At 39.6% G+C, this 25,510-nt stretch overlaps 1 protein-coding gene across 2 annotated transcripts in view; it reads right to left on the minus strand.

Annotated features, from left to right (window-relative positions):
• LOC122789679 (zinc-binding protein A33-like) overlaps window positions 1–25,510 on the minus strand; it is a 125,194-nt gene that overhangs the window by 8,548 nt on the left and 91,136 nt on the right. The gene's annotated exons all lie outside the window — the stretch shown is intronic.

Consider the following 25,510-nt stretch of genomic DNA (forward strand, 5'->3'; position numbering starts at 1 on the left):
CCTCGGTCCCTTGCTATTTTCACTCTTTACTGACTAGACAGCCTCATCCTCTCTCTCTGCCTCTGTAGTGCAATATGCAGATGACACCACTATTATATGTGCTGCCCCCACTCTGAATGAACTAAAAACCATCACTCAAAATAACTTTACCCTAGTTGAAGCATGGTTCACCAATATCAAACTTATACTTAATCCCAAAAAAAACAAACTCATTCTCTTTAGCCAAGGTCAATCTCCTCCACTAACCAATAATTTTATCATACAATCTAAAGATAATAGACAAATCACCCAAACAACTCACATAAAGCTATTATGCGTAGAAATTGACAATAATCTGAAATTCAGCCTACTTATATCCCAAACAATCAAAAAGGTCAACAAAAAGCTAGGTCTCCTTTACAGGAACCGACAGTTCATGACTAAACACACCAAAGCCACTATTGCAAGAACCCATCTTCTCTAAGCCTACCCTATCTTAACTAACTTTTGCCAGACCGAGCTAACGAAGATGGAATCTTGCTACAAAAAGATTGCCAGGTTTGCTACCGATGCCACTCATAGGACCCATCACTGTCTAGCCCTCAGGCAACTGAACTGGCTTGAGTTTCCACAACCCCTCCTTCACAACCAACTCACAATAGCTCACAAGCTCTACTAACTTGCTGACAAAACCCCTGCCCTTCAACATTTAATCTATCCCTACACCACCTCCAGAACCTTAAGATACAGTAATGAGAACCACATAAATGTCATTAAACACAAAAATGAGGCTGGCAAATCTCTGTTTTGCCTGCTCTATTGCCAGTACCTGGAATTCACTCCCAAATTACTTAACTTCTACCGCCTCTTCTTCCCAGTTTAAAAAAAGTCTCAAAACCCACTCCGTAAAAAAACTAGCTTTGCTCATGTCATGCTCCAGGTTAAGCCATACCAATGCACTGTTGCTGGGATACTACTAACAACAAAACAGTGGCTCTCTACCTCCCACTCTCTGCTAGTTTACCCATTGATAAATCCCCAATAATGCTATGACAGAACAAAAATAAAAGTAATCTCACAGATATTCATATTTGTATATTCTATAATGTATTGACTCACTTTTCTCCCCGGGCCTCCGCTGAAAATGGACCTGCATCCAATCAGACTTTCCCAGTAAACAAATGAAAAATAAAATAAAATAAAATATAATAAATCCATCAAAACAATATAATTTTTATTAACCTTATCCAGAAAGGGTTAGCTATCCATTAACCTTAGATGAATGGGGTGCAGTCCAGCAGTACATATCAATAACCTTGCAATTAATGTAGTTTCTAAATCTAAACTACATGACCAATGTTTCTCAGTTTTTCTCAATACTGCAAATGCATAGGGAAAGAAAAATAAAATATTTCATATATATAAACCGTTGGCACATAAACTTAATGTTTTCCTTTTCAATGCATAATGGCAACTTTGAAGGTGATAATATTAATCAGCAGGGGTGTGTGGCATATAATCATCCTCAGGGGGATGCAAGGAGCTTGACCACCATAAGGCCCTTACTTTATACAGATAGACTTTTACAGTTGAATGATCAAAACTTTTTGTATTCAAAGTAGAATTTTCAATATTTTGTGACAGGTCTTTTTAGTATTCATATGTATTTTAGATTAAAAAAAGCAAAAACAGACATTCTTTGCATCAACAATATGTAGTTAAAAAGTTCTTTGAAACTATTAGGGAAAACAGCATTGACAGAAAGCAGTGGTTACCTTAATTCAGTTTAAGGCACCTCCCATCATTCAATCCATCTACTTTGCTAGTTTAACTTTTCAATATTGACTTCATTATTCAATTGTTTTTAAGGCATCATAACTGTAATTCAACAATAGCAGTGAACAAGCCATACTTGTTTAAACCCTTAACTCCAGTTATCAAATATCAGCACCGGCAGTGAATTGTGTTGCTGAATGTGCTGAATGGCCTAACTTTTAGAAGATTTTGACAATGGTGAGAAAGTAAAAGAAAAAAAAAAAACTATTTTTCATTAAAAGGTAAACTGTTTACTTACATGAAGTAAAATACTAGTAATAGAAAAATAAAAATAAAACTAATGTCTATAACGCATCCAATAAACATTATAGATTTGCTTTGGAGTCTGATGCACATGTGTATGAGACACGTATATTTGGCCATAGCTTCTTGGAATTCATCAAAGTGGGCCTCCCTCAAACCAATGAAGATCATTTAATCCTTAGCTAGAAATAAGTAACTTACCATAGCCAGTGTGTACAACACATACACACTGCACATTTTGAATAAATCATTATTTTTATATTGATTTGCATTTAACTCTATCTACTTTACTTAGTAAAGTAAGTAATGTCTTTCGACTTTTCCTGGTTAGGGGTCGCCACAGCGGATCTCCAGTCTGCTTATGATTGGCAGTGGATTTTTACAGTGTCGAGTTGCCAGCCCGGCACCCAACCTTCAAAGAAGGCACACCCATTCATGCACGCACCTACCTGCATGTCTTTAAAGTTCACTCAAACATGAGGAGAACATGCAGACTCCACACAGAAGGCGCTCCAGCCGAAAATCACACCAGAGAGCCTCTTGTTGTGAGGCGACAACACTAACCACTGCACCACTGTGGCTGTCCGAATCTACCTACTTTACTTATCCTTCTGAATTTAGCCAATTATTACATAAAAATGGTAAAAAAAATTGTTAGCATTATAAGCACACATCATCTTTAGGCATACTTGGATTTTTCCTGAAACAAGTTCAAGCTGGCCTCATAATTTGTTATAAAACAGTATATTAAAAACATCAAATGCCACTGTGACATCACTTGGTCAATGCCTAGAGCTGTTCCCTGGTGACAGAGACAGGTACTGTGAAAAAATGTTGAAAAAAATCCCTAGAACTAAATGTTTTCAGGCAGTGTGCATGAAAAAGCATTTTTTAATCATTTCAATGACAGAATTTAAATGACAGAAAGTTTTTGGGGGAGGTACACTGTTGTAAAATAAACTGTAAATTATTAAAAATGAATTACTGGACTGTTTCTGTCACCATATATAACTGTCCAATACTTTCAGGTACAATGCATGTGCATGTATGTGGAGGAGGTATAGCAGGTTTTTCTTTCACAGTCAGATGATTTAAGGTGTTCCCAAACACTTTATCTATAAACAATATCTGTGATGTCTTTATAGTTTGAATATGTGCACACTACTGGAAGGAACTATTTTAGGCTAACACTAATTTTGTGAAAGGGGCTGAACGTGTACAAAAAAGTAAGTAAGTAAGTAAGTAAGTAAGTATTTATTTATTTGTTCGTTCGTTCATTCATTCATTCATTCATTCATTCATTCATTCATTTCATTTATTAACCAGGATATCTTGATTGACCTAACAGCCCATTTTCAGCACAGGCCTGGGAAATAAAGCCTAATGATAACAAATTAATAGAGACAGAAATACAACATAGGTAACAACCTAACATACGTACATAACTGAGGTTAGAACAGACTGAGACAGAGACAATCATATCAAAAGGTACAGTATTACAAAAGTAGTAAAATTATTCAGTATGACTTCTGCAGTCTAAGTGAACAATTTATTATACACATCTTAGGACATAGTTTGTAATGGAAGTGATATGCACATGAAATAAGGAGGAGGGACAGATGAAAAGTAAAAGTACAGAGTAGTCATGTGATGGTGTGAGACAGTCTCAGTAAATGTAAAGATGAATAAGGCCATAGACAGCAGGATAGTAGAATATGAGTACAGCTGAAGGTAGATCTCTCAAATGTAGTACAGAAGATTCCAGTGTATAATAAACAGTTAAATCCAGCCAGGTGCTTGTTATACATGTGAGTAAATTACTAATGTTTGCAGATGAAATTGACCAAAACACAACATATCAAGGGAATTCATCTATGACCATGTAAAATAATTGCAAAAGTAAAAAAACAGTTGCAGTTGTAAAAATACACTGTCCTTTCCTGAAAGAAAAAAAGTAAACTTAACTGAAAGTAAATAAGTCTTTACAAAGTTACGTTTACATGATAGGGCTCTACACCAACACTCTCCAGTGTGGGCGGTCTCTACTCACACCATCAGAAGTTATCCACGGTGGTACAACAACCAAACAAGGAAAAACACAGAGAATTACATTATAGTTTATATTCATCAGCTTGACTAGAATGTGATTTGATCAACTCTACCACTGAGGGTTTTCACATACAAAAGAAAAGCTGATAAAAGAAACTTTTGACAATGACATGGTACCACATACATACTTCATATACATAAGCAAAGGGTAAAATGTTACACAAACAAACCATTCAGTAAAAAGTTCAAGAAAGTCCCAGTCAAGCTATAGTCTTCACTGTGTAATACCTTAAACGTCCTGTAGTGGAGGCTCATGGGATATTTGTAAATGATCCCGTAAGGACATACCAGTGTTTCAGCTCCATGGTCTCTGAAAGACTATAATGTTTTACTTTATAAATCTTTATGGGTACATTCAGGCCAGTATATCCCATGTCCATAGATATAGATATAGATATCTACATATATAGAGATATATATACACATACAGTAGACTCCCTCTTATCTAGCCTCTCTTTAACTGGCCATCAAATTTCTGCCATAGCCCTAGCAAAAGACAACAGAGAAGAACAACACTTCTTCCTCCTCCTGTGAGCTAAATAATGACAGACATTTGCGTTTTAGACTTCATATTCATTAGAAAAATGCATACTAACACAAATACTTTTATTCTTACTAATTTATAACCTATAAATGAGGTTTGGCAACAAACTAAGTTATCCAGGGACATCTTCAAGAGGGTTAGATTGGTATTAGTGGGAGTTAGGTGGGCTGGGGAGATGAAAAGGTTAAATGAAGGGAGGAATGACTGGGAGGAAATGAGGTATGGGTGGGAAGGAGCTTAAGGGGTTTAGACAAGTGTAGCTGGGCAAGTAATCACATTTGGCGTGAACTTGCTACAGAGCAGGATTACATCCAAGACGACCTGTAGGAACTGTGGTGGTAAGGTAGACCTTGGGGTTAATAGGGATAGGAAGAATGAGGTGAGTATGGTAGTATAATATTTTCTTTCTTTTCCTAATGGTGATATTGGTATTGATATGTTGGGGTTTTTAAGTTTACTACAGTTAATTGCAAGAGGAGGGTTTACTGGTTTAGGTTACGTAAACTAAAGTCTTAATTTAATTTAAATATTAATGTTCGGGTTGTTAAGCTTACTACAGTTAATCACCAAGAGGGGGGGTTTACTGGTGTAGTTTACGTAAACTGAAGACTTAATTTAAACATTAATACGTTGTGGGAAGTGAGCTTTATAGACTTAAACGAGAGGAGGCATTGTTCTAGTGTATGGGGATAAATAGGTAGTTATTATTTCAGATCTTTCAATTTCCCCTTTTCTCTGTCCAAAAAAAAAAAATTCTGTTTCCTTTACTAATTCGGCTGTGATTGAAGGCATGTCAGGGACATACCTCTCAATGGTTTAGCTCCTGGGCGTGCGGTTCCTTGGGCTTATCTGGTTTGAAGTCTGTGGTGTTTACGTGTTCTGATTGGCTGCTTGGTAAGGCAGCTGACTTTCGCGCACGTTTGGTCGCGCTTTTAAGCTGGTCTAGGTCTCAGTGGGTACAGTGTAAATAAGGAGGCACTGGGTTGCAACAGTGGCTCAGCTTTCACCGGATAAAGAGGAAGAAGTTTTTCTAGATACCCATACTAATTTCTCAGATGGAGACTGAAAGAACTACAGTGAGGTCTCCTGAAATCAGAAGAAGATATGTGTAGGGCTCATGAAGATGCTCAGACTGGTCTACTTTTAGATTCATTAAACGTGCCCCTTCCAAGCTGGGAATTGCTTACATCAGTGGCATAAAATATCATTGATTAACAGCGGGAAGAGTTGGAAAACTGCGGTTATGATTATCACCAGTCAGGGAGATGAATAGACAGAATAAATGGACAACTTTGTGGGGCTATTTCCTGAGGTTGGGGTGAGAATGGGTGATAAAAAAATATATATATATGTGGTTTCATGTGCACTGTCAAGTTTTCGTAGAGTGATGGAGTGCTGTGAATGCTGTACTGTTGGTGTTTGTGGTCTGTTTTGCATGTTTGTATTTCCTTTGCTCTGATGACTTGAAAGCAGATGGGCTTGTTTTGGGTAGCGGGACCAGTGTGAGCTGTTGTCAGGGAATGTAAGTATTGCCCTTTTGGTGTATGGATGATGCACAGAGGGGCAGTGTGGCTTTCTTTTCCTTCTTCCTGCTTCACAGGAGGTCTGGGCGAATTGCTGTTTGCAAGTTTTGGGACCCCGAGCAAGTCCTTCAGCTTCTTGTTTTTGAGTCTCATCAGGTTGGTGTGAAGTGATCCTAGACTGTTTCTTGCATATGCTTAACTAGTGTGATGGCTTGTTCATTCTAGGCCTCTTTGAACTTTCGATGGGAAGGCGGGAGTCGCAGATGGTATGGGAATATTGAGGGGTCACTTAAATTTGGAGAGGTGTCTTTTCTGCATCTGGGGTTGTGGAAATATCGGTTTGAGAGGTTATTTATTTATTTTTTTTTTTTGTTGGATGTGTTCAGGGAGAGTGCTGTGGGATCTGTGGGGCGGGTCACTAGTGTGGGAGGTTGGGTAGGTGCTTGGTGCTTTTGATGTTTCCCTTCCCTGCCTTTGCCTCCAAAAGAAAAAGAAGAAAGAAAAAAAGTGGGGGGGGGATCCTGTTTTCTTCATTATTGGGAGTTGCGGATTGGATATTCATGGACATGCCTTGCTGCTGTTTCATTGGTTCATGGTTTTGCGGGTGTTTTCATGGTGATTTGGTTGCTTGCCTTGGTGGTTTGCTGTTTCACGGGCTTTCCTCCTGGCTGCTTGTTGTGCCTGGTGATGGCAGGTTTCACAGGCTCAAAGGCATGGTTGCCCTCAGTGCGTTTGGGTGGAGCCCAGTGGTAGCTGGAAATGTAATGCATGGAAGCTGAATGTGGGCCGAGCTGCGGGTTGTGTGACTTTTGATTAGAGCAATAAGGGGACCTGGACAATTCATGTTTGTGAACAATGAGGTTAATTTGAAAGATTCATTTCAGAGTTTACTTGGAAATAGGAGTAGAATGTCTGACATATTTTATTGGAAAATGGGAAACAGCTGACTGTGTTCAACTGATGGTTTATAATTATAGCCCAAAGAAAGTACAGACACTGAAATATGAGTTTTGCATAATATGTATCAAGAAAGATTAATCTTGTGCCAGACATAATAAAAGCTTTTGATGGCATTTGCAGGCCCTTGTGTCATAAATGTGTGTGTGTGTGTGTGTGTGTGTGTGTGTGTGTGTGTGTGTGTGTGTGTGTGTGTGTGTGTGTGTGTGTGTGTGTGTGTGTGTGTGTGTGCGCATATCTGAGTTTGCCAAGGCAATGATCACATTACAGCATGTGCAACTAGGCATTCAATAATGTTCTTGACTTTTGAGGTATGTGATATTGATGTGTAAATGTGTTTTCAATAAGACATGCTATTTTATTTTAGCATAAGTGCTTTTGGAGCCTGAATTGAGTCTCAGGGAAGTGCTGTCATGGTTAATTCTGCTGCTTATGGAAATGTTTGGAATTTTTGTATTTGTTACAGATGATGGGCACACTTTACTTCTGGCCTGTTGTGAAGAAATAAGGACCATTTAAACTGTGAAAAGCTATCTAATTTTAATAACGCCTAATAGTAATACATAACTTAGGCTGATGATGGTTTATATGTAATTTAATACAAACACCCTTTTCCTTTTGCATTTGAATATATCTAATTCAGTTTCCATTAATGTTTCACTGAACTCATTTTTGTCTAGGTTTTCAGCTTCCTGGCTGCTGCAAACAATGACTGTGATTATAAGAGTGTGATTATAATGACTGTGATTATTAATAAGATTAATTATTTTACAATATGGCATGACAAACAGATGCAATAGCGTAGCAGTTGTGAATGTCACTTATTCAACTCGTGCTTAGGGTTTTCATAATGCATCCAAAGGACATGTAGGAGACTTGTGGGGGGGGGTCCTAATTGCTCTACAAGATGTTTGTCTCTAAGATTGGAAGATATTGACTGCTGGCCTACTGCTATGTACACTGAACTGTGGGTAATGATTATAATGGTACTTCCATAACAGTAGGACTTCAAACAAAGTTGTGAGAATTTCCTTAAAGAAGTACATGTAATGGTATTAGAATTCTGTGAGAGTAAAGTTTAGGAAGCGACATGGTTATTTTATATATTAAAAAGTAGTCTTATATTGCTGTGGCTTAGCTGGAAAGACTAATCCATCTATGTAGTCCTGAATGTGGGTATGCTGATGCAGGCAAGTATGACAGTGTCATAGGTGGAGGCTGCAAATATATGAATGTCCAAATGTATACGGGTTGGGTAAGCAGTCATTCATTTTTGCACACACAAACCATGGTTGGAATCCAGTGACTGGTATTAAGATGTGTTTATAGTTACACAGAAGTAATCCTGAATATCTGTAAAAACAGGTAGTATTAACAGATATTTTCTCTACAAGGCGTACAGGTAAATAAATGTTTGTAGTAGCCGTTTGAAGGGTATACTAATAAATTGTATACAACTGCTCCAGTGTTCAACCCCATGCCTGCAAATGACAGCAGGATTGGTACATACACCATGCACTCTTCCCGATACATGTCTCTCAAGTGTCACGCTGACATGGCTAATGATCTCTGTTGCCAATAACCTTGGACACAGATAGTAAATCCAGTTGAGTTATGCCAGTAGTTCACTCACACAACTTCAGAGCAGGGTACACTTTGTTAGTCATTTATGTAACCCTGACATATACGAGTCCTAGTCGTGTAACCAGAGTTGTCACAGTTTGGCCCATACCATTCCAAGTTAACATTTTAACATGTATGTATGTGCTACAGTAGCAATAGGCCACAGGCAAATGTAAAGTGAGGGCAGACCTGTAGAGATTGAGCAATACTGTTGTGAAAAATATAAGCTTATACGGTTTGTAATGGACTTTTTTCTCTCCCCCTAACCCTTCTCTGCATCAATAACTATTATTCTTATACTACAGGTATGCTTTTTCAAAACCTAATGTCGGGAGTTGTGTTCTACTGTTGTACATATATTTAATTCGTTGCATACTAACATACCTTGTAAAAACCCCATTGTTGGTGGCCTGTTGCCATAAATGTAACTGGCATGCTGTTACAATACTGACTGTTATTAAATTTATGCATGTGTTCTGTTTGCTATGCAGCTCTTTCAATTTACGAATGTGTTATCCCAGTTTCAGTGCAGCAAGCAGACATAAACATCTACAAACAGGGGTTTTTGTATCATCTTGAAACATAAATAATTACTAGGTAGAAAATGTATATGTGCTTAACTGTGTTATGACTTCCACTTCTACACAAACAGACAGATATTCTATTCTGATGCAGAGATGCTAAAATGTACGTTAGTTGCTGTTAGCCTGGCAAGTGAAAGCAGGTGACAAACACTGATGTAATCTGAGCTAACCCAACATTAATGTTGATTATTACTTCCAGACCTGTCTCATAGAAAGACCTTTGCATGTTGCATGTGTTTGCGTATCTGATAACATCCACTCATATGCATTTGGCTTGCTAATAGTAAGGAACTAGGGAAATGTAAAATCTTTTACATTTACATGTGAATATAGTATATCTGTCTAATGTTTGTGTGATCTGCATTGCTCTGAGTATCAGTCATCTATGCATTTAATGTTGATTTGAAGCTCTTTATCTGAGGTTTGATCACTTCTATTGTGTATCTCATTCTAGTATTAAATTTGTTTAGTTTTAAGTTATTGTTCTGTTGGAGTTTTAGGAGTTCTTGGCTAGGGTCAGTTAAAAAAAGGTTATATATTGCTGTTGTCTATTCATGAGGCACAAAGTCTCTTTGCAGGCTACAGCTAAATAGCAATTCAAAAGGGCCTGATAGGTCATGTTTCATGCTATTTAGAAGGCATCCTGAGATATAGTCTGGGCCCATTGATACAGTGTTCTTGGTCTTAGAGAGACCTGTTCCTTAATGATAGCACGAGGAGTTATATTTGGTGGTATCTCCTGAGGGAAGGTTGAGGGAGAGGGAGGGGTAAAGTTGGAGATGAATTTGTCAGACAGTAAGTATGCTATATCTTCTAGCTCAGTATAGGTTGCTTTATTCACAATGAGCTATGTACACAATTGTGCATTCCCTTTGAGTTTGTGGACACACAGCCAAAGAATGCCTTGTGGTTGTCATTGGCCTGAGAGGCCACATTTACCTCAAATTTGCCTTTGGTAGACTTTACTTGTCCTTTTGAGTTGTTTGTTTAGTTTGAGCATGCTTTTATCTTGCTGGGTGCTGGATCTCATAATTTTTGCTGTGATTGTATTCCTTCTGTTATACAGCCTGTTGATTTTGTGATTCCCCCAGGGTGGCTTGTTTTTTGAGTTAGTTCTGTACTTCTTCCTGATGGGTACAACTGCCTCTATGCGGCTATTAGCATGCTATATAGGGTTTCTGTGAACTGTGCTGCATAGACAGCAGTGTTGTCAGAGTTTATGGGGACTTGAAGGCACAACAACATCGACACTTCTTATAGAAACTGAAGAAGGCAAACCTGTCTCAGTCCATCCTCAAAGCCTTCTACAGGGGGACCATTAAGGGCATCCTCTCTAATAACATCATAGTTTGGCATGGTAATTTCAAAGCATCTAACCGTAAGGCTTTTCTGAGGGTAGTGAGGACAGTGGAAATGTCATTGGTTTCTCGCTTCCATCCATAGATGATCTGCCCAACACTTGATGTGTGGGAAGGGCTAGGAAGATAATCAATGATCCCACTCAACCTGCCCATGGCGTATACTTCTGCCTTTCCTTGGGCAGATGGTATCACAGCTTACACTGCAAAACATCTAGACTGAACAGGAGCTTCTCCCCTCTATCCATAAGGCTGCTGAACTTGAATGCCAAGCATGACAGTGAATAATTAGATCAATATGCCACTTGCTGTGAAGTATCATCTATAGTAATCACTCTGGCAAATTGCTTCAATAACTGGTACAGTTAGCCTGATTTCTTATGCTATTACTTCCTGAATGTGCAATAGTCAGGACTGAGTCATGAATCCATACATGTGCAGTAAGAACATCAGAATATATCATACTATAACTGATGAAGTGCAATATCTAATCAACCACAATGTGAATTCATAGCCTTTGCATTACCTACTAGTATAATATTGTCTAATGTCTTCCTGTTCAATTGTGGCAATTTATTGTGTTGTTAATATTTTAATTATTACTGTATGTGCATTAGTCTTACTCTCAATCAAACTATGTGTTCATTGTTATATCTTGCACTGTGACCAAAGTAAAGTAATTTCATTCAGTTTGCACTGCTGTGTATATCTGATCGACAATAAAGTTTACTTTGCTTTGAAATTTTGCCAGATTATCACTTAATCGCAGGAAGTTAGCCTTAGAGTAGTTCCTGAATATTCCAGGGTTAGCTGGGGATCCAGTTTTATTTTTACTTCAAAGAAGACCATTTTGTCGTCTGACCTTACCAGGGAAGACATTATACTAGGGGGTGTGCAGCACTCTACCATATTAGCGAGGACCAGATCCAGTATGGTTGCACTCCTGGTTGGTGTATTGAGAATATGGTCTGGGGAGTTTGAGTTTACAAAATCCGGGAATCTCTGTGCTTGTAAATTTTATGTAATGAAAGTCACCTGTGAATATGTTTTTTAGTTGGATGTGAGTGTTTCCAATAAGTTTACATACATGGTATGGGTTTCATGGTTCATAGAGGAGGGCTTGCAGCTTGCAAGGAAGTGGTACTGGATTTTAACTATGGTGATCTGAACATGGAGAAGCTCAAGTGCACTGTCCTGTTAAACCAGCCTTGAGGTATATTTGGTTTTGATGTAAATCAAAACACCTCACCCTTTAGTCCATGTTTGTGTAGCAGCTGGTCTAAATGTGTAGAATGCATTACCACCTTGCACCGTCAGTGTGCTTTTTGTGGCATTAAACCACCATGGGCCAGATTCAATAACACCTACACTAAGTGTACACAAGCTGTATTCAAGAATATCCCTACCACAACTTTTGTGTTTTCTAGTCACTCAGAAAGATTATACATTGTAAATATAGTCTACACTTTGTGGTAACCTTTATGAATCCACTCAGTATGTAAAGCTGTAAGAAAATCAATAGGGAAACTAAAAACTAAAGCATATGATGGGTTTAGCAATCCTTTGTGCTGCACTTTGAACTTAAAGGGCTATAATAATGAGGCCTAACACCAAAGTTTTCTGATTTCATCTCTTTGTTGGTGAAGTTATTGACAGTAGGGGTGCATTATTCATTATTAGTGCAAATTCTCTCCCCAACAGATAGTACTTGCATGAACCGACTATCTAGGCACTTTAAATCAGTTGCAGAATATATATCAGCTGCCTTGCTTAATTTTCAAAGAGGAAACAAACTGGATGCTCTCTCTCCTAAACATTTATGATAACACTGCACCTATATTTACATCAAGTGCACCAGTACAGACTATAAATGATTTACTAAAATTGAAATATGCAAACATAACTTCTGAACATAACATTGTACTTAAAAACTGCATTTGCTTTCACTGTATTTTTACTTTGACAGCACCTTTACCTTGATCAGCTTCATGAGGGGGCATGGTGTCATTACAAAATGAGAAACAAATGTCTGATAATACCCTGTTAACCTTGCAAACATTATCACTTGCTACTTAGTTTAAGGGATTGTCAGCTGATGTATAGCACATCTTTGGTATGTGGGATGAAACTGGTGCACCCATTGAAAACTCATGCAGGCACAAGGAAGGAAAAGCTGGCATCATACAGATGACTTCCAACCAAGACCTGAACCAGAGGACCAAGCACTGTCATGCAGCAAACCTAATTGCTGCACCACTGTGCTACCCAAATATCTAGCTGGAACACCAATGTGTACAAACTAATAATACAAAGAAAGCTAACTAATCCTGCAAAAAAATATATTCTTTTATAGCTACTCATAAAAATAGGGTGGCCACGGTGGTGCAGCAGTTAGTGTTGTCGCCTCACAGCAAGAGGTTCTCCAGTTCGATTCTCGGCTGGGGTGCCTTCTGTGCAGAGTCTGCATGTCCTCCCTGTGGTCGCGTGGGTTTCCTCTGGGTGCTCCAGTTTCCTCCCACATCCCAAAGACATGCAGTAGGTGGATTGGACACTCTAAATTGGCCCTAGGTGTGAGTGTGTTCATGTGTGTGCCTTCTGTGGAAGGTTGGGTGCCGGGCTGGCAACTCGACACCGTAAAACTCCATTGCCAATCATGAGCAGACAGGTGATCCGCTGTGGCGACCCCTAACCGGGAAAAGCCAAAATAATAATAAGAAGATAGCTACTCATACAAATGACTGTGAAACTTCCTCAAAGTGAGATTCTCCTTGCCTTTACCCTGCACATTATCTCATCAGGTTTAGTGAAATAATTCCTCTATCGCTAATTAAATATGGAACATCAGATGCATTAAAGAGTTATTGCATTCTTGCTCTCTTGACTCCAGTATCATCAGTTTCTACAAACAATGCATGCTTTCATGACTATTCCAGCACCAAAGAAAATACAGCCTTATCTTAAATTAACAACATAGATAAACCTAATCATGACACTGATACTGCCTTACTAGATGTTATTGAGTGAATCAACATCATGGACAGATTGTTCGATCAGATGTTACGGACCTCCCCACTGTGTTCAGTAAAAGTGAGCATTCAGTGCTGCTGATGTACCAAAATTACCTATGGTTGTTTGTTCAGTATCTTTCAGTGCCAATAAATGACCTAAAGGTATCTGGAAGAAAAACACAAACTGATAATAGAGTCATATCATAAAAGCTGCCTTTTTCTGCTGGCGTCCCTCAAGACACGATATTAGTGTTGCTCCTTTTCAGTGTCTTTGTGAATAACATGGTTTGCCATTGTGAAGAAGCAAAACTGGTCCACTATACTGATACCTCTACAATCATTATTCTGCATGTAATACAGTCCCCATAGTTGGTACATTCCTGTAATCCAGCTTTGATGTACTGCCATTTCATCTTCTATGAGATTTCATCTTAAAATTATTAAAACAAACATTATGCTCTTCTTAAGCAGGTTTGTGTCAGCAGCTCTATAAGCAGTACACTTGCTTTTGATGCCAGAAGGCCAGAAGAACATGTATTTGATTCTTATACAAGGCACATACATGGATTCCTTTTCATTATTGACTTTGTATTTTGACAACAGAGGATGTTGCACTCCTTGGTTTACTATCTGTCAGGTGAGATGTTAAAACACGGCCCCATCTGCCTTAGTTGTTGCTAGCTCATCATCATCAACATCTTTATCATTATAACCCCCCCCCCTTTTCCTATTTTCTACATGAGGTCAGGGTGTCATGGCAAAACAGTCATGTACCATCTACCATGACCATGTTACAAGGATCAGAAGTGTGGGGGTGGGGTCCCTAGATATCAGGGGAATACTCTTAAAGCAAGTACTGTGATGAGACTGACATCACAACAGGACCAGGAATGGAGGAATTCACTAGACACTAAGGAGTACTTTTAAAGTGCCATAACAGCACCAACAGTAGTATGGGGGATTGGGGGTGGGGAATCTCTAGGCCTCAAGGAATAGTGCAGTAATGGCAACAACAGCATCACAGGGATCAGGGAGTTGGAGGATTCACTATACCACCAGGGATTATCCTTAAAATGAAGTGATTACACTGACAGCACCACAGGGATTAGGGAGTGGGAGATTCACTATACCACCAGGGATTATCCTTAAAGTGCAGTGATTGCACTAACAGCAGTACAGTGATCAGGAAGTGGGGGTATTCACTACACCACCAGGGATTTTCCATAAACTGTAGTGATTGCACTGACAGTATTACAGGGATCAGGGAGTGGGGGAATTCACTACAACACTAGGGATTATCTTTAAAGTGCAGTGATTATACTGACAGCACCACAGTGATCAGGGAGTGGGGAGATTTACTACACCACCTGGGATTATCGTTGAAGTGCAGTGATTGCACTGATAGTACCACTAGGATCAGGAAGTGGGGTGATTCACTATACCACCAGGGATTATCCTTAAAGTGCAGGGATTGCACAGACAGAAGTACAGGGATCAGGGAGTGGGGGATTCACTACAATACCAGGGATTATCCTTAAAGTGCAGTGATTTTATTGATTGCAACACAGGGATCAGGGAGTGGGGGGATTCACTATACCACCAGGGATTATCCTTAAAGTGCAGTGATTGTACTGACAGGACTGTAGGGATCAGCAGTAGGGGGATGCAATAGGCCACTAGTACATGATAAAGGTTCCATTCTTGGCCCTCTACTCTTTAACCTATTCATTAACAACTTTCACCTCTCCATCCCAGAATAATCTGTCATCGAATACACAGATGACTCGATTATCATCTGCTCAGCCTTCTCATCCTTCGAGCTCCTAGCTAAATCCCTATTGGCCTTCTCTACAACAGAAACCTGGACGCAGTCCAACCACTTGGCTCTAAATGCAAATAAAACCAAACTAATGATTTTCCCCTTGCAAAAACTCCATTATTGGCAAAACCTCATTCACCATACAGAGCCAGAACAACACCCCCCTTGAAATTGTTCCCACCACCAAGCTTCTCGGTATCATCATTGATGAAGAACTAAAATTTGACACCCACATCCACTCCACAATCAAAAAACACACCAAAAGGTAGGTCTCCTCTGCAGACACAACCACTTCCTCAGCACCTTTACCTGTCAAACCCTGGCATCCACCTTCCTGCTCCCCTCCCTTATGTATGGTGCCCCTTTTTTCACAAATCTCCATCTCAGCTTATGATACAAACTTGAATCCTGCTACCACAAGATCTGCAAATTTGCAACCAATTCAAAAAGCTCATCCCACCACTGCCACTCTCTCCTCACCCCCAAATGGCTTGAACTACCCAACTACCTCAGTTACCTACAACTCACCACTGCCCACAAGCTCATCTTTAAACCTGCAAACTGACCATCTGTCGCTTCATCCTTAAAACCCTACATACCCAACTACCCACTTAGATCCACTAACCAAAATCTCCTTCACGTCCACAAATCAGCACGGCCTCCTGGTCACATACTACTGTCCTAATCCTTGGCAAAACAGTGGAACTCTCTCCCCCCTCACCTACGCAACCTACCATACCTTACAAATTTCAAATCACAACTATTCTCTCATCTGTCAGCCAACTGGGAATGCCCATGCCACGCTCCAACATAAACCCCCTCTCTCTACCCCCTCTCTTTCCACCCAACACTGAAATCAGCACCAATTATCACTACTATTCCTTCATCTCAACCTAAAACAGTCTCTCCCCTAGCTGGGACTGATTTTTCTATCTGCTATCTAATATACTATACTTTCATTAACAAATATTCTGGTACTTTCTCCATGCTAAATAGTTCACCTAACCTGTAATAGGGCTACTAGCAATTTGTTTAAATGTTAACTTACTAAGAATCTGCTGACAAAAAAAATGTCTTTTCTGTAAATACTCAGCTTAACCATCTGTTTTAAATGTTAACTCACTAAGTGCCTATTACATAATGTATTGTTCTTCTGCAAATGTTCTGTACGATTCTTTATTGCTCTTTTGTAAAATGTTCATAGGTTCATAGGTTTATAGGTTGGTACTAGGCTATCAGCCCTAGGGCCTATGCAAGCCTAGCCATAACAATTCCCTGGATATTTCTTCCCACAATATTCACTTCTCTGGGCCCCTGTCTAGCAGGGTGACTGACATGATCCCCGGGGTGAATTTCCTATCTCCCATCCAATCATCAAACTGGGTGGGGTCCAGTGTTTCAAGGTTGCCAATGTCTTTGTCTATAAGTTCCATGATAATGCGTTCCATGCCCTTGCAAATCAGGCTTGTCAGACTGATGGGACGGTAGTTCCTGGGATACAAGGTGGATCCTCCCTTGTGGAGCGGGATACCTGTAGCTGTGCGCCACTCAGTGGGCACAAAGCCTGAGGTGAGGCTATGATTAAACATGACACTTAGGTTCATTTTGTAGTTCATGTAGTACACAGCCTGGGATGTCATCTGGTCCCATGGATGCTGTAGTCTTAGCTTTGGAGAGTGCGGTTTCTACCTGTGTGGCCGCGATTATCGGAATTTGGCAATCTTTTGGTATTGAGATGGGCCCTTTAGGGGGTGAGAGGGGAGTGAAGTTGGCACTAAATTGATCTGCCAGGATATTGGCAGTATCCTTGGGATCAGTATATTTAATGCCATTCTGTTGTAACTCAGAGCAGATCTGAGCATTGCCATTTAGATTCTTGACATAACTATAGAATGCCTTGTGGTTGTCTTTGGAATCTTTGGCAGTTTTATTTTCGTAACTAGCTTTTGAGGATTTTATGAGGGATCTCAGTTTCTTACTGAGGCTGGTGAGGGAATTTTTTGTATCCTGGGATTTTCCTCTTTTTTGCAACAGTGTCTTCCTTCTGTTGTATAGTTTTTTATAGCAGCGGACCACCAGATGGGCTTCCTTTTTTTGGAGAAGAGCATCTTGGTTCTATTTGGGATGGCACGATTCATGCACGAGTGGATGTGCTCGTACAGTGCCTTAGTGTAGGATTCTGCAGTCGAACTTCCAGATCCCGTCTGCGTGGGTGTTGTGAAGTTTGTCACTTCTGACTTCCATAGCTTGAAGTTGGCTTTGGAGAAGTTTTTAAGGAGGTTTCCTTACTGGGGGGTGGGGGTGGGATGTGGATGTCAAGGGTGATTTGCTTATGGTCAGACCTGACCAATGAGGGGGTGACCACTGGTGTGGAGCATCTATCTCCCATGTTGGTAATGACCAGGTCTAGGATATTGGAGCCCCTGGTGGGACAATGGATTAGTTGATCCAGGGTGTTGGAATTTATGAATTCCAAGAACCGTTGGGAAAAGGAGTTGGTACCTGAGTAGTTTTCCAAATTAATGGCAGGGTAGTTGAAATCACCCAGTATTAGGGTGTTTGGTTGTATCTTAATATTTTCCAGTATTGTTGTAATATTTTCCAGTATGTTTAGGAAGGTGTAGTGAGAATCTTGGGGCATGGTTGGGGATCTGTAGCAAGCTACAATTTGGATTGCAGTCTTACCTAGTGTTAGTTGCACCTGGAGAATTTCAGATGCATTGTGTTGGGCAACTAGCCTGGAGGTGTGAATATCCTTGGTGAATATGGACACTCCTCCACCTTTAGTGTTTCGGTCCTGGTTTTGTGGCCGAAAAGTGTGGTAAGAATTGTAGCCTGGTATTGCAGGGGTGCTCTCTGGAGCCTTGAACCAGGTCTCAGTTACTGCACAGATATCGATGTTCTCCATTTTTAGGAGTGCCTCGAGAGAGTGCATTTTGAGGTTTAGACTTCTAGCATTGAGTAGCATTACCTTCAGATTTTGCCTGCTTCTATCTGTCACAGTGGTGGTTTTATCCTTTGAACCTTGTCTTAAAAAGGCACTATAGGGGTGGCAAGAGCTTTAGTCAGTAACCTGAATCCCAGGGGTGACAGGTGCAGACCATCTCTGGCAAAGCATAGTGGTTTGTCGATCATGTCTTCCCAGGCAGACAAATACTGGATCCCCTTTGAATGACACCAGAAGCTTAGCCAATTGTTGAAGTCAAGTCATTTTGTCCTTATACTGTGGTATCATTCTTGGAGAAGGCAGGATGCTACTCAGGGCTAGGGTCATACCTGCCTGGGTCACATGATCCAAGAGCTCTTCCATGTCTCTTTTCATGTAGTCCAGGGAGGTACGTCTCAAGTCATTCACTCCAGCATGGACAATGACAGAGTCGTATTTGTACTTGTTGTGGAGTGACTTGAGTGCATGCATTATGTGGTGGATCCTGGCACCCGACAGGCAGCTGACTGTAATTTTCTTTGTTCAGTCTGGTGAGTGGGACATCAGTGTGCCTGACTATAGAGTCACCTATAACTAAAGTGTTGGGTATATTGTCTTGCCTTAGGGGCTGTTGTTGGGTGGCATACTGGTGTTGTGAGCTATGTGTCACTTTGGTTGTGAATGGTGTTTGTTTGTGTTTCGGCTTCGGAGGTCCTTGTTGCTTGGGCAGGTTAATGTTAAGGGCCTCCGCATATGTGGGTTTAGTGTTGCTATGTGTGGGTGTTGATGGTGTGGGTTTTGAAGGGCTATGAGTTGCTTGAGGTGTGATGCAGGTGTTAACCTTCTCCTCTTGACTGTCTAGCACAATCTTGGCTGGAGAGAGCTTTGCTTCCAGTTTGCACATGTAACATGTAACATGCAATCATTTGGAGATTTTCTCCCTGGGCCACCACTGAAAACAGGCTCTTTGTGGCCCAGTGAACTTCCCCGGTCATCAAACTTAAAATAAAATAATAATAAATAAAAATGATAGCTATATGCCATAATGGCACTTCAACTACTTCAGAGGTGGGGGGATCCAAAGACAGGTTAGGGACAGGTTTGTGTGTGTGTGTGTGTGTGTGTGTGTGTGTGTGCGCGCGCGCGCATGCGCATGTGCTCATGTTGTGTGTACTTGACAGGGGGGAGGGGGTGACACTGCCTACATGAGCAGCACAGCAATTTACTACCATGACCTGCAAATCAACAAATCTATATGTCATGGTAGTAAATGTGATTCTGAGACATGCAAATTAGTTGATAATGCAGTCTTACCTTATCACAGCTAACATGACTCTGAATCAAAAATGGGCACATTAGGGGGCAAAGCCATTTAGCACCAGACATACAGCTTGTACTGGGGCTTTTAATGAATCCTCACATCATTCTTTTCAGAAAATGCTTTGAAGAATCTCTCTCCTGCATTTTACAGTATGTTCTTCCTCCCTGAAAAATGCCATAGATGTCATAATTACAGGGCAAATTAAATACACATTTCAGTCTCTGGATGTAATTGCTTTGTTTCCCAGCAGAATGAATCTTACACACACACACACACACACACACACACACACACACACACACACACACACACAAATATACCAACAAACATATATATATATATATATATATATATAAACCTAAAATACACACCAACACACACACACACACACACACACACACACACACACACACACACACAATGACATCAGTATGTCTATAATTTTCAGGCTGGTTTCAGGATTTTGATTTTCAGGCTTATGATGTTTCAGGATTCTGAATGGGATATATATATATATATATATATATATATATATATATATTTATTTATATACATATATATATATATATATATATACATATATATATATATATATACACACACACACACACACACACATATATATACACACACACACACACACACACACACACATATATATATATATATATATGTATATATGTATATAAATATATATATATATATATATATATATATATATATATATATATATATATATATATATATACACTATCAGAAGTTCAATCTTTCCAACATCAAAACTTGCAATTCTGTGTCCAAAACACCACACCAAATCTCACATCATATACACTGTAGAAAGGTTGATCTTTCCAAACACTGAAAGTTGTATTTCTGAGTCTGGAACACCAAATCTCACATCACTGCAAAACAGAAAAATCACACAAAACATCGAATCTCAAAACTCCCTACTGCTCCAGACCCAGAAACAAGCACTAATAAGGTTCCTGACAATGAAGACATCCAAAAATTCAGTATTGTGTATTTTTGGTTATCCAAGACTCAGTATGTTTTAGATTTGCAATTGCCAGGTTTGATGTTTAAGGACTGAACTTCCAGCTGCAAATATATGCTCTGATGCAGTCCATTATTAGGACGAAAGTGCTTAGCACAAGTGTATTTCTACATTAATGTTGTATATTTATTTAACACTGTTCTGCTCCATTGGTTTCTCAGAGCTGCTGTCTGATTTTTATTTAAGTTTACTAGTTTCATTACAGAGTTCACTGCCTCTTGTTATATTAAAATTCATATCTTCCCAAACATCCCTCTGATTCCATTAGCTTTGATTCTATTTCTATCTCCTTCACAATATCTTCTCAAAGCCATTCATTATAAGACCAAAGTACATGGAGGTAGTATCAGATGCAAACAACTGCTGTGTACTCAATCCAGCTTTCACTAACAATGTTAGTACCACACCATCATCAATCACTTTGGACTCCTTGGCTTCATCCCTGCTCCCTGTCTGCATCCTTCCTCACCTCCAAACATGACAGAATGTGAGGAGGGAAATCTCCCCAGTACCTGAGACAAATTTCCTCTACTTATCACGAATACCTCCTCAGGTCTCTCCTCAAATGTGGTCAAGGCCTATTGGGACTAACCTAGTCAACAAAACTTAAAAACTAAATAAATAAATGCCAAAACCTTTGTAATTCTAACAATACTATATTATCTCATTCAAAGGCAATTACAATAATTCCAGCTCATCAAAAGACAGACATATTTTACCCGTTTTATCATGTCACCAGTTGGAAGCAATCACAATAAACTGCTTTACCTCATCACTGATAATCAGTTGCAGTTCAACCAGCATTTACATAAATCTCTTTCAGAAAACAGCCAGAAGCTAGGTAAGCTGTAAACAGCCAAGTCATTCTTAAACTATGAAAGCTGTAAAGAGCCAAGTCATTTCTATGTAGCAATGCTGTGTCCAAAAAAAAAAAAAAAAAAAGCTAGATAGGGTGAAAATAGCTAAGTCAGTTCCCCCATGGTACTTGATTCATCATCATCATCATCATCATCCCCTTTTTCCCATTTTTTTTCTACATGGGGTTTAGGTATTGTGTTAACTGTCGCCAACTCTCTCGATTCAGTGCCACACTCCTGCCTTCTTCAACACTCATGCCTGACTGTCACAGATCTTCTTTCACATAATCCATCCACCTCTTTGCTGGACATCCTCAGTTCCTCTTACCTTCTTCCTGTCTGTCCCAAATCTTCCTCACCAGATTGTCTTCTGCTTTTCTATACATGTGCCCAAACTACCGTAATATGTTCTCTTTGATCTTTTCTGCAATTGGAGCTACTTTGGCTTCTGCCCTTATGTCCTCATTTCTTCACCTGTCCCACAGTGTGCATCCTACCACCTTTCTCAGGCACTTCATTTCCATCACCTCTAGTTTCTTCAACTGTTCTGCCTTTACTGCTCAGGTTTCTGTACCATACAGTAGTACTGGTCGCACCACTGTCTTGTGCACCTTACTTTTCAGCTTCTTTGGCATTCTTCTGTCATAGACTACACCTGATACTCTATGCCAGTTGGCTGCAGCCTCTCTGATTTTAGCTTTGACCTCTTCATTCAGACTACCCTTCTCCTCAACCACCCCCCCAGATACTTGAAGCTGTTTACCTGTTCCACTATCTTCCCGTCTATCTCTATTCTCAGCTTCTTCTGATTTCCCCAATCTGCTGCTATTGTCACTGTCTTACCTGTGCTTAGTTTCATCCCATGTGCCTTCAGATTTGCATTCCATTCTCCTATCCTTTGCTCAAGTTCCAGATCAGAGTCTGCCTGTACTGCCACATTGTCTGCATACAGCAGCTTTGTTGACCTGTCCCCTCCAACCTGTTTGCTGATGTAGTCCATCACCAGTATGAACAGCAGTGGGCTCAGAGCTGAACCCTGGTGTACACCCACTCCCACTGGGAACCGCTCGTGGGAGTTGGTGTACACCAGGGTTCAGCTCTGAGCTCTAACATAAATATATGTTAGCAGAAGATAATCGAGTACTATGGGGTACTCGATTATCTACTGCTAACATATACTTACTCTATTCACTTCCATATTCTGCACAACATCTAACTACCTACATACTCATAAGTTCTTAGGTTTATAGGAGGTTACTAGGTTAATGGCCCTAGAGTCTTTAGTAGCCTAGCCATGTTAATCCCAGATATCCTTATATGTTCTTTTTTGGGTAGTTCGCAGAACAAATTTATGAACAGAGTGGGTCTGTGATCGACACCGGCTAAACTTGTCTGTGAGGGACATGGGTGTCATCCCAGGGGTGAATTTGTAGCCTTCCATCCAGTTATCTGGGTTGTATTTGAATAGGGTCAGTGAGGAGCTCTCTTTTATGTGAATAGGGTGTCTTTTCCAGAGAAGTGTCAGTCTCTGGGAGACATATCTATCTCTCCAGCATTATTCTGCTACTCCAACAGCTCAAAGTGGCTGACAAAAGGGTAGCTTCATTTGCTGCAGATCATCAATCAACTACATACAAGTGTTTTCACGTTTGAGGCCTCAAATGGTTGGAGTTTAAGCAGTAACTCTGACTTTTTCAGTTTATATTTTGCATGCAAATTCCTGTACACTGACAAATGTACTGCATTGACCAATACTTTAGTGTGGGGTGACAGATAAACTCCACTAACCTCTGTATCTTAAACCAGGTTCTAAAGACCAGAAAATTCATACACCAAAACTACAACATCATTAGAAATGACAGACAACATAAGAAAGCTTGAGGTGCGGCCAAGAGTGCCCTCAGGCAAATTCAAAGGGGTGCACTTGTACCCCCCTGGATTTTCTTAAGTTATCTGTGATGATTTGGCAAAAACAATACATTTTTACATAATTTCAACTTACTTTTTTTTCTGTAAAGCCTGGAGAGCCATATTTTTCACCAAAAGTGACCTGGCTATACACTGCTACAAAACAATGGTACAGATTATGTAAATGCACAAATAACTGGGTGGATTAAGTGTCTGGACTAGATGGCTATTGTATATCCCTTTCCATTTCTTCTAATGATTATAGAGAAAAAGTCCAAAGTGTCCTTTTTTCATGTATGACATTGTCCAGAGCTCATGGTTATGGCATAATCAGGTTTACCAGTACATGGGTATGGGTTTATGTAGTTTGTGAAGTTTCTATTGTTTTCCAGACTGACCATGTAGCCAGGGACATGTGGAGTAAAGGCACCAGGGAGCAAGTCTTTTGGCGTACTTTAGTGTTTACACATGAAGTGATAAGATTTTGATTGCAGTTGTCCATGGCTTGATTAAAGGAAAAAGGGCTTGAAATAGTGGCCGTTTTTGCTTACTTGTGAGTGGGGAGAACAGATTTAGATGCTTAGTTTCTGAGGCATTAATTGTATGTACATTTTATTAAACCAAACAGTAACGCATTGTAGGAGAACGGGGTTTTCTTCTTTCTTTTTTACTGTTTCCCTTTTGCACTGTATGTCAAATTAAAACTTAATTTCTGTGCAATATAGTATTTCTCGCACACACACACACACACACACACACACACACACACACACACACACACACACACATATAGTAGTATGGTTATCTGTCTCTTAAAGTTGACGTCTGCCTTGTGCTGCACAAGAGTAATCTTGGCAAAACATTACAAGTCTGTTGACCCATACACTATTCTTGTATGTCTAAGTGATACTGTTGCCTGAGCCTCCTACTGTACTGGGAAGCTGGGGTTATTGAATGGCACTGTGCTACATTAATCAATATTAGACATACGATAGATAACCGAGGGGTCTGGTGGGATGGCATCATCTCTGGGACAAGTTAAAGTGAGTGTTTTGACTGCATGCTCTATCACAATTCACTGTCCACCACACCTTCCCTAATTATACGCTGTTAAACTCAGATGACATTTTGGGGTTCTAAAATCCAGGCTGTCCAAATTGCAACCCATCATTAGAAAATTTACTGAAGTGTTTGAAGATTCGAGGCATTTCTGTGAGATGCACAACCTTTAAAATTAAAGCTTTTACAACAGTATCTTTAACCTTTTTTTTATTATTTCATTGCGCTCAAGAGTGCATTTCATTTTTTATACTGTTTTAATTTCTGGGTCAGCATACTAGAAGCAGTGTTAAGACAAAAAATAAAGCTTACAGTATGACTTGTGTCTGATGTAAATTTAATGACTGTAATGAACTGTGTTACAGACTGATCAAATAAATTCAGACAACTTTTCAGATTTATTTAATCAATATTAAGCTTCACCTTAATTTGATTTGTCATTAGCCTGGTAAATATTACAGGTAGCTGTGTAGATTTCAAGTATGTCCATTTCTGTCCTAATTGTACTGGGATTTTGAGCAGGATTTGAGAAGTAACTGAAACAAATGGAAAAATGTGTGCCCGTTTTGATATACATTTCAATTTGTTAGCTCAAGAATTTTAAACAACGACAAAAATAAATGTGGAAAACCCTCAAAATAGGTAGGCATTATACATTTTCTGTTGGAAAGCTGATAGAATAATAGGCTTTATATTAGCAGGTATTTTCTAAAGTACATGAAGTCTTAAAAGTGTCATTATTTAGTGACTGCAATTCTCTATGATCTGCAAGAAAACCATATATTACATGAGCAAAAGACCA

This window comes from Protopterus annectens, chromosome 15.part0 (genome assembly GCF_019279795.1).
Source record: "Protopterus annectens isolate FY-2018-M chromosome 15.part0, PAN1.0, whole genome shotgun sequence".
NCBI lineage: Eukaryota > Metazoa > Chordata > Ceratodontiformes > Protopteridae > Protopterus > Protopterus annectens.